This window comes from Leptonychotes weddellii, chromosome 8, assembly GCF_054177405.1.
Source record: "Leptonychotes weddellii isolate Sample4059 chromosome 8, ASM5417740v2, whole genome shotgun sequence".
Lineage (NCBI taxonomy): Eukaryota > Metazoa > Chordata > Mammalia > Carnivora > Phocidae > Leptonychotes > Leptonychotes weddellii.
In genome coordinates, this window is record NC_138376.1 from 62,325,984 (window position 1) to 62,343,318 (window position 17,335).

At 39.4% G+C, this 17,335-nt stretch overlaps 1 protein-coding gene across 1 annotated transcript in view; it reads left to right on the forward strand.

The window, feature by feature from the left end:
• The first annotated feature begins 3,162 nt into the window (after nt 1–3,162).
• MRAP2 (melanocortin 2 receptor accessory protein 2) overlaps nt 3,163–17,335 on the forward strand; it is a 109,293-nt gene continuing 95,120 nt past the window's right edge. Inside the window, exon 1 of the mRNA XM_031028670.2 lies at nt 3,163–3,549. The gene's annotated coding sequence lies outside the window, so the exon portion shown is untranslated. The remainder of the gene's footprint in view (nt 3,550–17,335) is intronic.

Consider the following 17,335-nt stretch of genomic DNA (forward strand, 5'->3'; position numbering starts at 1 on the left):
GATGAGGCCGCGCGTGTCCGGATGGCTGGCAGACCCATCTCCTGTGCCTCCTTCTGCAGCCTGTTGCGCCCACCTCATCATTCGCTGGGCCTGGCAGGACCGAGCTGTCCCGGCTGCCAGTGCTCACTGGTGGCGAACGGGAACATTCTGTAGCTTCTGCCTCCCTCCGAGAGAGATCGCAAACTCTGGGCACACCTTTTTTGTAGTTTATTAGTAAATATATCCATCAGTTCCGCCTCAGCCAACAGTTTTCTCATCTTTTCTAACTTTTTTCTCTCCAGTCCTTTTCTAAGCACCTCAAACACACAAAATCCTCTATTACTCTCTATATGTATCTCTTCCTCATTCCTCTTCTTACTGTATTTTAAATCAAAAGGAAATCCATAAGCATTTTCTGGACCTATATGTTAATTATTCCCAAATTGGAGTCTCTGAGAATCACTGAGCTTCACTTTTCCATATCCAGGCACCTCCTGGATGCCACGTGGATGTTCCACAAAGCTCCCCCATACTCAGCTCCCACCGTGGGCCTCTCACCCCAAGTCCCCTTCTCTTGCATTCTTAGATTCACCGGGACTACCTTCCACCTATCCGGCTCTTCCAGAACCATTCAGTCTAGGTAGCTCTTCAACCTGACTTCACCAGCTAGCCCTGCCCTATCATCCCTCAACTGAAGTAGGACAGTATCCTGGTTACAGTCTTGATCTCACTGAAATCCATTCTCCACTCGTCTTCTAGAAGGCCCTGGAGAGACAATCCCCTACACAGAGCTTCAGACTCCCATTGTATGCAGCCATATACTGAGAGGCATCGGTGGGAGTATAGATTGTAACTTTTTTTTGATCAGAGTACTCCAAGATTCCTACATCACATGTTTGCAATGAGGAAAGAGAATTATATTCAAAGTCACTTTTGCTTGCTTGCTTCTTTAAAAAAAAAGTGTGTTTATGTATGAGTTTTCTATTGCTGCCAGAACAGTTTCATGGCTGAGCAGTCTGAGCATAAGGGGCCTCAGCTGGGTCCTCTGCTGAAGACCTCACAAGGCTGAAATCAGGCTGTCTGCTGGGCTGCGCTCTTCCCTGGAGGCTCTGGGAAAGATTGTGTTTCCAGGCTCATTGAGGTTGTTGGCCGAATTCAATTCCTTGCAGTTGTAGGATGGAGGTCCCAGCTGTCAGCTGGGGGCCAGTCTTTGCTTGTAAAAGCTGCCCACGTTCCTTCTCATGCAGTCTGTGCGGCCCCTCCAGCCCGGGCCGGTCCAGTCCCTCTCAGGCTTCACATCTCACCCACTTTCCCTTCCGCTACATCTTTTGCCCCAGGTGGAGAAAGTTTGGTGCTTTTAAAGGCTCACGTGATTCAAGTGGGCCTACCCACATAGTCCAGAATAATCTCCCAATCGTAAAATCTGTTGCTTACGGCTGCAAAGTCTTTTGCCATTTAATGTAACATGTTCAGAATTTGCAGGTGTTAGGGCATTGACATTTAGGGGGAAACATTCTGCCTTCTACAGCCTACAGAGAACAGAGAGAAACTTGTTCAAGGTAAGATCATAGTGTTCTGTCTAGATATTGTTATGGGCTCTCACTTTTTACCTTAATGTGACAGAATGTGAGAGGAGTGCGAGGCGCTCCCGTATTCCAGAATGCTCAGCTTCACCATGCTGACAAAGACTCCAACTTCCTCTGCGATCCACTACCTTTGCCCCATAAGCTTGCCGTTTGGGGCTCTACCTACTGATGAGCCAGATGAACCAGACTCCGGTCTACAGTATTTAAAATTCTGACTAATAACTTAAAAAGGAAAAGTAAAACCTTAACCAGGCCCAGTCTCTTGGTTTCTTTTCTGCTTTGCTCTTCACGGTGAGTTCTTTTCACCCCGCGTTGCCAGTTTGGCAGACCTCAAATCAGTGCTAGGGTGATCTGTCTACAATGCAAAAATATGTTTTCCTTCCTGGTTAAGGTTCTCTTCTGCCGCCCAGTCACCAGTCACAGAGTGGAGGCTCTACCTTGGGGGCAACACACCAAGCTTGGGGTCCTACTGGTGAGGCAATAGCTTCATACCAGGCAAGCCGAGGGCACCTTAGGCTGCTGCCTCCGTCCCTCCCCCAAGCACTCCGCTCTTAGGATGTGTCGCTCACAGAAGCTCGCTCGCTATTCCCCAGAACAGTCTCCGTCCCCAGAAATTCATGTCCAGATCTTTCTGTGGATTTTACTTTCACTTGGATGAGTAACTAGAAGTTCAACTGCTGGGTCACATGGTAACTATATATTTAACTTAAAAAAAAACACCCTGTTTTAGGGGTGCCTGGGTGGCCCAGTCAGTTAAGCGTCTGACTCTTGATTTCGGCTCAGGGTTTGATCTCAGGGTCCTGGGATCGAGCCCCTCATCTGGCTCCCCGCTCAGCGGGGAAGGGGGTCTGCTTGTCTCCCTCTTCTGCCCCTCCCCCTGCTTGCACCCTCTCCCTCTCTCTCGAATATTTAAAAAAAAAAGTTTTATTCTGTATATATTTCTATGTCTAATGTAGACAACCATTTACTAGATTGTGTTTTTGAATATATTGTTTCAACTTTTAAGAAAATGCCAGGATTTTCTCCCCCAAAGTATTTGTGCCATTTTACATACAGTGTTGTATGAGACTCTGGTTTATTCTACGTCCTCACCAACATTGAATTATTAGTCTTTTATTTTTTTTATTATTTTTTTTTTTACATACTTAAGAACTCCATTTATGCAAAGTTCAAAAACTGGCAAAAGGAATCCATGGCAATAGAAATCAGGACAGTGTTTGTAAACCTTTGGAGGGGAGATGATATTGACTGGAAGGAAACAGAAAGGGAGCATCTTGGGAGTGCTGTTAATATTTTGTTTTTTGATTTGTATATTTGTGATGCCCCCTTCCAGAATGGAGAAAAGGCCTCCCGGAGGCCAGGCCAGGGACCCCAGAGGACACAGAATAGGGGGTTTTCTTCCAGAGGGAAGAATCAGGGTCTTTAAAAAAAAAAAAGCCTCCTAATCACTAAACTCTACCTCTGAAACTAATAATATACTATATGTTAATTAACTGATTTTAAGTTAAAAAAAAAGAAAATACAGAAGCCTCCTCTGTGGTCAGGACAGAATTTCGTAAGTGCTGTACTGGAATCTGCCTTTTCCTTTGAGAATCTAGTCTCCGCTCACCACTGTACATTGGGAGCGGGGGTGGGGCTCAGAAGTTGCCCTTCAGCTTCAAGGTCAGTGGATCCCAACTTTTCTCCTGTGACTGGACAGGAACTGAGCTACCCCTTTGGGAGGGGAGTGCAGCATGCGTGGGAAGGAAAATGTCCAGATATCCAGGGGCCAGAGGGTGTCTGCCACCAGTGCTTCTTCTCCTCCAGAAGATGGAGGTCTTGCTGGGAAGCGGGGTTGGATCCGGGGAAAGGCGACACCCCAGTGACGGCCAGCAGCAGGCACCCGCCCCCACTGGAGCCGCCTACAGCGCTGTCCGGGGTCCTCCCGGCAGCCCCGCCGCCCCAGCCCCAGCGCTAATCGCGCGGCTTCACCACCAGCGGCAAGGTAGATGCCAGGTTCTCATCACCTCCCTCTCCGAATTATTAGTCTTTTAAATTGTAGTGTGTAGTGGTATCTTGCTGTGGTTTCAGTTTGCATTTGTCTGATGTCTAATGATGTGGAACATATTATCATGTGCTTATTGGCCGTTGGTATATTGTCTTTTGTAGGGTGTCTGTTTAAATCTGCCCATTTTTAAATTGGAGTGTTTTCTTGTTACTGAATTGTAAGCATTCTTTCTGTACCCTATGCACAAGCTTTTAGCAGATATGTTTTGCACGTATTTTCTTCCACTGTGTGACAGCAAATAACACGGGCCCCCACAGCTATTAGAGCTTAGGGCAAAATCAAGCTTAGAGACATTGAGATTTGATCAAAATAAAAACGTTAAATAAATAAGAGTACAGGAGGCAGCTGTGAAGTTGATCTGTGAATGCCTGAAATTTTAGGAGGAGAACTGTAGCAGCAGAGTTGGGGGAACATTCTAGAGGGGCCAAGCTGAGGGGCAGGCAGCTGAGGACAAGTAGGGCCATGATTCAGCACCTGCGATTCTGCTTCACTGGGAAACACTTTAAATATTGAGTGTCGTAACTCTGCCGCCGTGAAGGCAAATAGAAACCATACACGATTGATTCCTGTAAGCTTGGCCATTAGGAAGAACAAACCATTTACACGGAGTACATTTTGTCCATTGCTTTGTAGCAGCTGGACTCTTGGAGGTAAATCTGAAAATGAGCTGGCAACATTTTTCCTCCAATTCAAAGAGCTTAGGTTCTGAGTTGGGAATTTCTAATCAGCCATGTCAGCCCGTGGTGATTAGAACAGGGAAGGGAGTGTTTTCATTTGTGGTGTTGGCTGAAGCAGCCTGCATAGACTTCATTACAATTCCATTTCCTCTCATTTGGAGCATGCTGAGGAAAGCATTTAATTCTGCTCTGCAATTGCTCTTTAAATATGTCTAAGGGAAGAGGCTGCTGAAAATTTTAGTAAAATATATTCAGGTGTTTGTTATGCTGAGGATTTTCCACTTTCTGAGCAAGTTAATATTTATACAAGAAATGTCACAAGGCAGTTCTCAGAGTAGCCACATTCTTGTGCCATTTAGAAAAAAAAAACACAAATCATTACACATTTAGATTTTCATCATTACCTTTCCTATGTTAAGTGTGGCATTTTTAAATATATATACTCATAATTTAAAATCTTAAATGTATTATCCTAAGCCTTTGATGAAGTGGAAATTCTGTCCAATAAACCTTTAGAAGAAGGTATTCTCCCTCACACAGTTAGGGAGTGGCAAAGGAAACCAAAGACAGGGTCCTCTGTGCTCACGGGGGTTTCAGGAAGAACACAGCACAAGATGGGGCCTCTGGGGGGCTCAGTCAGTTAGGCATCTGCCTTCAGCTCAGGTCACAGTCCCAGGGTCCTGGGATCGAGTCCCGCATCAGGCTCCCTGCTCAGTGGAGAGCCTGCTTCTCTCTCTCCCTCGGCTGCTCCCCCTGCTTGTGTGGTCTCTCTCTCTGTCAAATAAATGAATAAAATCTTAAAAAAGAAAACCTACCACAAGAGTCAAAAGTAACATTGCAGATACCATCAGCTCGCTCATAACCAAACCCTGGAGCTCTGCCCCACTGAGCTGGACTGACTCCCTGGAAAGACCACTCTGTCCCAGGAGCCCCATGATACCGGCTTGGGGTGCAGAGGAAGGCCTTAAATTTGTGTACTGCACAAGGTTTTCTGTGAGATGCAGAACAATATTCTTGTGGGAGGTGTATTCACCCTTAAAAGTTCTTTTTGTTCTGTTGGTCATGAAACCTTAAATAATAATAGCTAATATTTATATAGTGCTTTTCAATTGACAAAGCAACTTCCAACAACACAGGGGTGCTGGTAAATGTTTAACAACCAGTTTCAAAACAAACAAAAAACCCTGAAATGTAGAAATTGCCAATTTCTGTGGTATAAATCCTTCCGCTAAGGTCAGTTTCAAATGCGAGGTGACTGGATGTGGGTTTGGGAAGAGATGGGCACCATTGGCTCTGCCCAGAGGGTAACAGTCTCAGGGAAGTTACAGACCTGGCACTGTGCATGTTTTCATTTAACTCAGACAAACTTAATGAGGTTTTGTGATGCTTAAAGAAGCTAAGTTATGAATTGGAAGTGGCAGAGCCAGGACTAGAATGCAGGTGGTCTCATTAGCTCGCCCGAGGTCACGCAACTGGTGGGAGCTACCTCAGGGCTTCAGAACGAGGTCTGATAGGGGGCCTCCCTTCTCAGAAGCTCTGTCAATCTTGTTTTTCAGTCTATGAAATTACAAAGCTTTTCCTTATGGTCAGTTCTAGAAACTGTGAGGAGTACTTATTTTATCCGTACTTGTTTAAAAATTACTCATAAGTGAGACAGAAACATAATGGCTACTCTGGGAGGGGCAAAAGGAAAGTATAGAGAAGGCTCTGGACCCCACTCTGTCCCTGATTGGCTGGTTGGGTTTGGGAAACTGACTTAGCCTCTTGGTGCCGTGTTTGTCTCACATAACACAGGGGATGATTTGTATCTTGTACAGAGTACGTGCTTAATAAATGTCAGCCACCAATACTATCTAAAATCGTTCTGGCTTTTTACATACTTGACAAAACAAAGAAGCTGAGCTATTCAGAGGAAAGCTCACAAGTTCAGAAACACAGGGAGTAATTACTTAATGGACAGTTTATGAACCATTGCTATCTCTTGCACGAGCTGTATGTGATGAGTTCTTATAAACATGTTACAGAGTTTTGACAAACCTTAGGATTTGATGCCAGTGCTTCCTTATCTTTTTAATAAAAATCAAATATATCAGACACACAAAAAGGTAGAAAGAAAATGTAATGAACAGGCAAGTATTGTTCACCTAGCTTGAGAAACAAAGCATTTAAATATTGTTGGAAGAGATTCCTGGGGACCACCCCATGATTCCATTTTCATCTATACCACTCCCAGAGTTACTATTACTCTGAATTTTGTATTCATCCTTCCCATGCATGTCTTTTTTTAAATTAAGATTTTAATTCCATATAGATAACATACAGTGTTATATTAGTTTCTGGTGTACAATATAGTGATTCTACAATTCTATACATTATTCAGTGCTCATCATTATTGTACTCTTAATCCCCTTCACCTCTTTAACCCCTCCTCCCACCCACCTCCCCTCTAATAACCATCAGTTTGTTTTCTATAGTAAAGAGTCTGTTTCTTGGCTTGCCTCTTTCTCTCTCTCTCTTTCTCTCCCTTTGCTCATTTGTTTCTTAAATTCCACATGAGTGAAATCATATGGTATTTGTCTTTCTCTGACTTATTTCACTTAGCATAATACTCTCTAGCTCCATCCATGTTGTTGCAAATGGCAAGATTTCATAATTTTTCATGGCTAACTAATATTCCATTGTGTATAGATATGTGTGTGTATACACACACACACACACACACATATACACCACATCTTCTTTATCCTTTCATCTGTCAGTGGACACATGGGCTGCTTGCATAATTTGGCTATTGTAAATAATGCTGCAATACACATAGGGGTGCATGTATCCATTTGAATTAGTGTTTTTGTATTTGGGGGGTAAATTGTACGGTAGTTCTATTTTCAACTTTTTGAGGGACCTCCATACTGTTTTTGCCCGATGGCTGCACCAATCAACATTCCCACTAATAATGCACAAGGGTTACTTTCTCTCCACATCCTCACCAACACTTGTTTCTTGTGTTGTTAATTTTAGCCATTCTGACAAGTGAGAGGTGATATCTCATTGTAGTTTTGGTTTGCATTTCTCTGATGATGAATGATGCTGAGCATCTTTTCATGGGTCTGTTGGCTGGCCATCTGTATGTCCGTTCATGTCTTCTCATTTTTTAAGAGGAAGGATAAAAATCATATGATGATTTCAGTAGATACAGAAAAAGCATTTGACAAAATACAACATCCATTCATGATAAAAACCCTCAACAAAGTAGGTCTAAAGGGAGCATACATCGGGGCCTTATATGAAAAACCCACAGCCAACATCCTACTCCATGGTTAAAAAAACTGAGAGCCTTTCTTGTCAGAAACAAGACAAGACAAGGATGTCCACTCTCACCACTTTGATTCAACATAATACTGAAAGCCCTAGCCATGGTGATCAGACAACAAAAAGAAATAAAAGGCATCCAAATTGGTAACGAAGAAGTAAAACTTTCACTATTTGTAGATGACATGATGCTACATATAGAATATAGAAATATTAATATAGAAAATCCTAAAGACCATCAATAAACCACTAGAACTGATAAATGAATTCAGTAAAGTTGCAGGATACAAATTCAATATGCAGAAATCTGTTGCATTTCTATACACTAATAATGAAGCAGCAGAAACAGACATTAAGAAAACAATCCCAGGAATGGTTTGTTTTAGGAATAAACCTAACCAAAGAGGTGAAAGATCTGTACTCTGAAAACTATAAAACACTGATGAAAGAAATTGAAGATGACTCAAGAAATGGAAAGACATTCCATGCTCATGGATTGGAAGAACCAGTATTGTTAAAATGTCTACGCTACCCAAAGCAATCTACACATTTAATGCAGTCTCTATCAAAATACCAGCAGCATTTTTCACAGAACTAGAACAAACAATCTTACAATTTGTAAGGAACCACAGAAGACCCAGAATAGCCAAAGCAATCTTGAAAAAGAAAAACAAAAGTGGAGGTATCACAATTCCAGATTTAAGTTATCTTACAAAGCTGTAGTAATCAAAACAGTATGGCACAAAAAGAGACACACAGATCAATGGACCAGAATAGAAAACCCAGAAATAAACCCACAATTATATGGTCAATCATTCTCTGACAAAGGAGGAAAGAATATACAATGAGAAAAGGACAGTTTGTTTAATAGATGGTTAGGGAAACTGGACAGTAACATTCAAAAGAATGAAACTGGACCACTTTTTTACACCATACACAAAAATAAACCACAATGGATTAAAAACCTACATGTGAGATCTGAAACCATAAAAATCCTTGAAGAGAGCACAGGCAGTCATTTCTCTGACATCAGTCACAGTAACATTTTTCTGTATAGGTCTCCTGAGGCAAGGGAAATAAAAGCACAAATAAATTATTGGTACTTCATCAAATAAAAAGCTTCTGCACAGTGCAGGAAACAGTCAACAAAACTAAAAGTCAACCGACTGAATGGGAGAAGGCCTTTGCAAATGATGTATCCAATAAAGGGTTAGTATCCAAAATACATTTTTTAAAAAAACCCATGTACGGGGACACTTGGGTGGCTCAGATGGTTAAGCGTCTGCCTTCAGCTCAGCTCATGATCTCAGGGTCCTGGAATTGAGCCTCCCATCGAGCTCTCTGCTCAGTGGGGAGTCTGCTTCTCCCTCTCCCACTCTCCCTCTGTGCTCTCTCTCTCTCTCAAATAAATAAAATCTTTTAAAAAATGATGTATGTCTTTATACTTTTGCTATTTATGTACATAATCCCAAACAATATCCCATGGAACGTAATTATCTCTTATGTTTTAAAACTTTATGTGAATAATATTGTGTGTGATCTTCTGCTACTTGCTTTGTTTTTTTTTTTTTAAGATTTTATTTATTTATTTGACAGAGAGAGGCACAGTGAGAGAGGGAACACAAGCAGCGGGAGTGGGAGAGGGAGAGCAGGCTTCCCGCTGAGCAGGGAGCCCCATGCGGGGCTTGATCCCAGGACCCCAGGACCCTGGGATCATGACCTGAGCAGAAGGCAGACGCTTAACGACTGAGCCATCCAGGTGCCCCTACTTGCTTTGTTTTAATAGCATGGTTTAGGGGATTAATGCATGTTGATGGATGTGGAAATAGTTCATTCATTTTAACCATGACATAGTATTCCATTATTGTATTAATCTATAACATTTAAAAAATCAGTTCTTTTATTGATAGACATTTAATTGGTTTCCAAGTTTTTACCATCCCCAAATGGTTAATATTCTGTACATGTCACCTTATTCATAAATGTGAGCATTTTCTCTGGAATTCATACCTTGGAGTAGAATTTCTAGGTCACAGAAGGTGTGTGCACCTTCAGTTTTACCAAGGAAAACACTCCATTTTCAAACTTAGCTGTGTCCGTTTCCCTGCTCACTGCCAGAGTATGAGAGTTGTCTTCGATCCATATCCTTAAAATACTTTTTAATGGTCTAACTTTAGAAGTATTCCAGGGGCGCCTGGGTGGCTCAGTTGGTTAAGCATCTGCCTTCGGCTCAGGTCCCCAGGGCCCTGGCATCAAGTCCCGCATTGGGCTCACTGCTCAGCGGGAGGCCTGCTTCTCCCTCTGCCTGGTGCTCTCCCTGCTTTGTGCTCTCTCTCTTTCTGACAAATAGATAAATAAAATCTTAAAAAAAAAAATTCCAGATCTGCTGGATATGAAATGGTCTGTCTAGCTTTAATATGCAACCCCCTGACCTGTTGGGCATTTATTTACCTGTTTGCTGTCAGATCCTTATTCAGCCTTTCCCTCTTCTATCCTGGAGGGAGCTCATCTCTGAAAAACATTTCCCAAGGTCCCTTGCCGACTGGCTGCCATTTTCATTTAGCAAATGGGAAGCACAGGTAGGAGATTGAAGGGGAGAAGCCAGCTCTTTCTCCCCATCTACTCTGCTTCTGGTGGGGTCTCCAGCAGTGCTTTATGTCCGCCACTATGCCAGCTCCCTTTGTCCCATCCCCGTCACGGCTGCAACTCTGCCCAATGGCCCCTTTTCCCTTCAGTGACTGCTGGGCAGCCTGAGCCCCTGGATTCTGAGAACACAATCTCTTTTCTCTCCCACCTAGAATCTCCTGCAGTTAGTCTCCTGGTTGTCTTACCCTTTAGTTTTCAAAGCCTCTACTAAATTTGAGTAGTATTTTTCATATCCTTAAAAAATCCTTTTCTACCCAGGAATTTGTATTTGTTTTTCACTTTTATAAGTTGTGCATTTCACATTTTCATGTTCACACATAACTTTGTTCTTCACATTTCAGGTATTCAGCTCATGTGAAATGGATTTTCATATGTGGTGTGATATAGAGGTGCAATCATTATTTTTCTCCTATGTGTAGCCAGTTTTCCTAGAATCAGTGGTCTGCCGGGGTTGCCTCGTACCAACTCATGCGAGTCCATTGCTAGAGCCTCAGGAATTTTGTTAGCTGGTTGTTAAACACATTGCTGGCTGGTAGCGGTCATGGTGGGAATATTTACACCACAGCAGTGGGCAAACACTGCAGCTGAACTCCCCCTCCAACCCTGGGGAAACTGTTCTTTAATGTCCTAGCACTCCACTGCACAGAACTCTTTATCGAGAACCTTATTGTACAGTGCACATTTTCAGGTTGAAGGTGATAACTCCATAGTGGTTATGGAATTGGTTTTGTGGGTTGCAACAGGAATTATATTTTTAACAAAATGGGATGAATAGGAAATACCAGAATGCATGGCACATAGAAATTGTAACTCTTTTTCTTGAATATTCTGTTTTAGTTGTCTGTATATATTCACATATGTACACATCACTGTTTGTTTTGGTTTGCGATATAAAATGCACTTGTTTAAATTTTTAATTTTTTTACTGAAATATAACATACAACGTTATATTACTTTCAGGTGTACAACATTGATTCAACAATTCTATATATTATTCAGTGCTCATCACACTGTAGTCACCGTCTGTCACCATGTTATTAACAAAATTATTGACTATATTTCTTATGCTGTACTTTTCATCTCCATGACTTATTTTATAACTCAAAGTTTGTACCTCTTAATCCCCTTTATCTATTTTACCCATCCCCACGCCCACCTCCCCTCTGGCAACAACCAGTTTGTTCTCTGTATTTGAAGAGTCTGTCTTTGGTTTGCTTCTTTGTTCATTTGGTTTGCTTTTTAGATTTCACAGATAAGTGAAATAATATGATATTTCTCTTTTTCTATCTGACATTTCACTTAGCATAATATCCTCTAGGTCTATCCATGTTGCCACAAAACACAAGGTCTCATTCTTTTTTATGGCTGAGTAATATTCCATTGGATGGATGGATGGATGGATAGATAGATAGATTTAGATATACATTACATATCTTCTTTATTCATCTATTAATGGACCCTTGATTTGCTTCCATATCTTGACTATTGTAAATAATGCTGAAATAAACATATGGGTGCAGCTTTCTTTTCGAATTAGTGTTTTTGTTTTCTTTGGGTAAATACCCAGTAGTGGAATTACTGTATTGTATGGTATTTTTATTTTTAATTTTTTGAGGAAACTCCATACTGTTTCCCACAGTGGCTTCACCAATGTTCAGTCCCACCAATAGTGCATGAGTGTTTCTTTTTTCCACATCCTACCAATACTTATTATTTCTTCTCTTTTTAATTCTAGCCATTCTGACAGGTGTAAGGTTATATCCACTGTGGTTTGGATTTGCATTTCCCTGATTGATTAGTGACATTGAGCATCTATCATGTATCTATTGGCCATCTCTATGTTTTGTTTTGTTTTGAAAAATGTCTATTCAGATCCTCTGCCCATTTTTTAACAGGATTATTTGCTTTTTTGGTGTTGAGTTATGTAAGTTCCTTATATATTTTGGATATTAATCTATATCATTTGCAAATATCTTCTCCCACTCAGTAGGTTGCCTTTTTGTTTTATTAATGATTTCCTCTGTTGTGCAAAAGCTTTTTATTTTACAGTAGTCCCAATAATTTAATTTTGCTTTTATTTTCCTTGTCTAGAGAGACCTATCTAGAAAAATGTTGCTAAGGCTGATGTCAAAAAGATCACTGCCTATGTTTTCTTCTAGCAGTTTTATGTTTTCAGGTCTCACATTTAGGTTTTTAATCCATTTTGAGATATTATCATGTAAGGTATAAAACAGTGGTCCAGGTTCATTCTTTTGCATCCAGTTTTCCCAGCACCATTTGTTGAAGAGACTGTTTTTTTCCCCCCATTGCATATTCCTACCTCTTTTGTCATAGATTAGTTGACCATATAAACACGGGTTTATTCCTGGGCTTTCTACTTGTTCTATTGATCTATGTGTCAATTTTTATTGTGCCAGTACCATATTGTTTTGATTACTATAGCTTTGTAATAAAACTTGAAATCTGGAATTTTCTCCAGCTTTGTTCTTTCTTCTCAAGATTGCTTTAACTATTTGAGGTCTTTTGTGATTCCTTACAAATTTTAGGATTATTTATTTAGTTCTGTGAAAAATGCTATTGGTATTTTGATAGAAATTGCATTAAATCTGTAGATTGCTTTGGGTAGTGTGGACATTTTAACAGTATTTGTTCTTTCAATCCAAGAGCATGGAATGTGTTTCCATTCATTTGTGTCATCTTCAACTTCTTTCATCAATGTTTCATAGTTTTCAGAGTATAGGTTTTCTACCTCCTTGGTTAAGTTTATTTCTAGGTATCTTATTTTTTTTTGGTGCAATTGTAAATAGGTTTGTTTCTTAATTTCTCTTTCTGCTACTTTGTTATTAGTGTATAGAAATACAACAGGTTTCTGTGTATTAATTTTGTATCCTGCAAATTTACTGGATACATTTATCAGTTCTAATCCCTTTTTGGTAGAATCTGTAAAGTTTCCTGTATATAGTTTTATGTCATTTTCAAATAGTGAGTTTTACTTCTTTCTTACCAGTTTGGATGCCTTTATTTCTTTTTGTTGTGATTGCTGAGGCTAGGACTTCCAGTACTATGTTGAATAACAGTGATGAGAGTGGACATCCCTGTCTTGTTGCTAACCTTAGAGGAAAATCTCTCAGTTCACCATTGAGTATGATATTAGCTGTGGGCTTATCAGATATGGCCTTTATTCTGTTGAGGTATGTTCCCTCTACACCTACTTTGTTGAGGATTTTTATTATAAATGGATGTTTTATTTTATCAAATACTTTTCTGCAACTATTGAGATGATCATGTGATTTTTATCCTTTATCTTATAATGTATCATGTTGATTTGTGAATATTGAAGCATCCTTGAATCCCTGGAATAAATCCTACTTGATTGTAGTGAATGACTTTTTAAAATGTATTGTTGAATTCAATTTGCTAATATTTTCTGGTGGATTTTATTTTATTTTATTTTATATTTGAGATATTGGCCTGTAGTTTTCTTTTTTATTTCTTTTTTATTTTTATTTTATTTTTTTAAAGATTTTTATTTATTTGACAGAGAGACAGTGAGAATTTTCTTTTTTATAGAGTCTTTATCTGGTTTTGGTATCAGGGAAATGCTGGTCTCATAGAATGAATTTGGAAGTTTTCCTTCTATTTTTTTGGAATAGTTTGAGAAGAATAGGTATTAACTCTTCTTTAAATATTTTGGTAGAATTCACCTGTGAAGCTGTCTCATCCTGGACTTTTGTTTGTTAGGAGTTTTTTGATTACTGTTTAAATTTCATTACTAGTAATGGGTCTGTTCAAATTTTCTATTTCCTCCTGATTCAGTTTGGAAGATTATGTTTCTAGAAATTTATCCATTTCTTCTAGGTTGTCTAATTTGTTGTGATATAATTTTTGATAATTTTCTCATTTAATCCTTTGTATTTTCATGGTATCCAGTTATTTTTCCTTCATTTTTGATTTTGGTTTTTTTTGAGTCCTCTTTTTTTTTTTATGAGTCTGACTAACAGTTTATCAATTTTGTTTATCTTTTCAAAGAACCAGATCTTAATTTCATTGATCTTTTCTGGGTTTTTTTGTCTCTATTTCATTTATTTCTGCTCTAACCTTTATCATTTATGTCCTACTAGCTTTGTTTGTTCTTTTTCTAGCTCTTAGAGGTGTAAATTTAGGTTGTTCGTTTGAGATTTTTCTTGTTTCTTGAGGTAGTCCTGTATTACTATAAGCTTCCCTTTTAGAATTGCCTTTGCTATATCCCAAAGATTTTGGACCATTATGTTTCCATTTTTGTTTGTGTCCATGTATTTTTTTAATTTCCTCTTTGATTTCTTGGTTGACCCATTTATTGTTTAGCAGCATGTTGTTTAGCTTCCATGTCTTTGTGTTCTTTCCAGATTTTTTCTTGTAATTGATTTCGTTGTGGTCAGAAAAGATGCTTGAGATGATTTCAGTCTTCTTAAGTTTGTTGAGATTCATTTTACGTGTGAGCGATCCTGGAGAACATTCCATGTACACTTGAAAAGAATGTAGGGGTGCCTGTGTGGCTCAATTAAGCATCTGCCTTTGTCTCAGGTCATGATCTCAAGGTCTGGGGATAGAGTCCCACGTCAGGCTCTCTGCTCAGTGGGGAGTCTGCTTCTCCCTCTCACTCTCCCTCTGTGCTCTCCTCACCCTCTCTCTCTCTCAAATAAATAAATATATATATATATATTTTTTTTTTGAAAGAAAAGAATGTGTATCGTGCTGGTTTTGGATGGAATGTTCTATATGTATCTGTTAGTTTCATCCAGTCTAATGTGTCATTCAAAGCCACTGTTTTCTGGTTAATTTTTGTCTAGATGATTTATCTGTTGATATAAGTGGGGTGTTAAAGTCTCCTACTATCATGTATTCCTGTCAATCCCTTTATGTCTTTTAATATTTGCTTTATGTATTCAGGTGCTCTGATGTTTGGTGCATAGATATTTACAATTGTTATAGCCATTTGTTGGATTGTTCTTTTATCATTATGTAATGCCCTTCTTTGTCTCTTGCTATAGTCTGTGTTTTAAAGTCCATCTCGTCCGATATAAGTATTGTTACCTTGGCTTTTTTTTCACTTCCATTTGTATGATCTATGTTTTTCCAGCCCTTCACTTTCAGTCTGTATGTGTCTTTAGGCTGAAGTGAATCTGTTGTAGGCAGCATGTAGATGGGTCTTGTTGTTTTTCTTTTTCATCTATCCAGTCACCCAATGTCTTTTGATTGGAGCATTTGGTCCATTTACATTTAAAGTAATTACTGGTGAGTATGTACTTATGGCCATTTAGTGAATTGTTTTCCAGTTGTTTTGTAGTTCTTCTCTGTTTCTTTCTTCTTTTGCTCCCTTCCCTTGTGGCTTGATGACTTTCTTTAGTGTTATGCTTGGATTCCTTTCTCTTTATTTTTTGTGTATCTATTATAGGTTTTTAAGTTGTGGTTACTATTAGGTTCATATGTAACATCCTATGTGTATAGTAATCTATATTAAGTTGATGATAGCGAAAGTTCAAAGACATTCTAAAAGGACTAAATGTTTACTGTCCCCTCCACATTTATGTATACAATGCCGTGTTTTACATGTTTTTATTTTGTGTATCCCTTGACTGATTTTTCTAGATATAATTGATTTTACTACTTTTGTGTTTTAACCTCCATACTGGCTTTATAAATGATTAATCTACTACATTTAATGTATGTTTGCTTTTACCCATGAAAATTTTTCCTTTCATAATTTTCTTACCTCTAGTTATAACCTTTTCTCTCCACTCAAGGAATTCTCTGTAACATTTCCTGTAGGGCTGGTTTAGTGGTAATAAACTCCGTTAGCTTTTGTTTGTTTGGGAAACTCTTTATCTCTCCTTCTATTCTGAATAAACTTGCTGGGTAGAGTATTCTTTTTTGTGGGTTTTTTCCCCCCTTTAGTACTTTGAATATATCCGGTCACTCCCTTCTGACCTAGAAAGTTTCTGCTGGCCTTTACAAGGATTCCCTTGAATATAACTGGTTTTTTTATTTTTTTCTTTTCCGCCCCCGCCCCCCACTTTTAAAATTCTCTCTTTATCATTACTTTTTACCATTTTAACTATTATATGTCTTGGTGTGGACCTCCTTGGGTTCATCTTGTTAGGAAATCTCTGTGTTTCTGGATCTGAATGTCTGTTTCCTTCCCCAGATTAGCGAAGTTTTTAGCTATTATTTCTTTAAATAAGTTTTTTGCCCCCTTCTCTCACTTTTCTCCTTCTGGGATCCCCATAATACAAATGTTATTACATTTGATGATGTTGCTGAGTTCCCTTAACCTACATTCATTCATTCCTTTGTTTGTTTGTTTGTTTACTTATTTATTTATACATAAATTTGAAAAAGCTTGGTTGCTTTCCATCCCCTTTTCTTCCAGGTCCATGATCTATTCTTCTGCCTCCTCTAATCTGCTGTTGATTGACTCTAGTGAATTTTTTATCTCAGTTATTGAATTGTTCATCTCTGACTCTTTTTTATATTTTCTCTTTGTTGAAAGTTCTCACTGAATTCATTCTTTTCTCAAGTCCAGTGAGTATCTCTATGATCATTACCTTGAATTCCTTATAAGGCATATTGCTTATTTCTGTTTGGATTAGCTCTTTTTCTGTGATTTTGTCTTGTTCTTTCATTTGGAACATATTCCTCTGTCTCCTCATTTTTGTCTAACTCTCTGTTTCTATGTACTAAGAAGGTCTTGAAAGTACATCTCCTGGCCTTGAAAGTAGTGTCCTTGTGTAGAAGACGTCCTGTGGTGCCCTATAGCACAATGCCCACCAGAAGTAGGGGCTCCAGAGGTGTCTCCTATGTGGGCAGTGTGTACCTTCTGTGTGACTGAGCCATGCTCGACTTCAGCACAGTTGGCTGCAATGCTCTGCTTTGCCTACTGTTCACTTCTTAGAGTTTTGTCCCTACACTGTTGTTGAGGAGCCTGTCTGAGGCCAGGGCAGGCTCATAGGTGGGCAGGATCAGCAGTAAAGCTAGCTGTGCACTGGTGTGTGGCGTTATCTCCCTCACTCCCCAGGACAGGAATCCATTTGGAGTGGAACCAGACCTTGCTG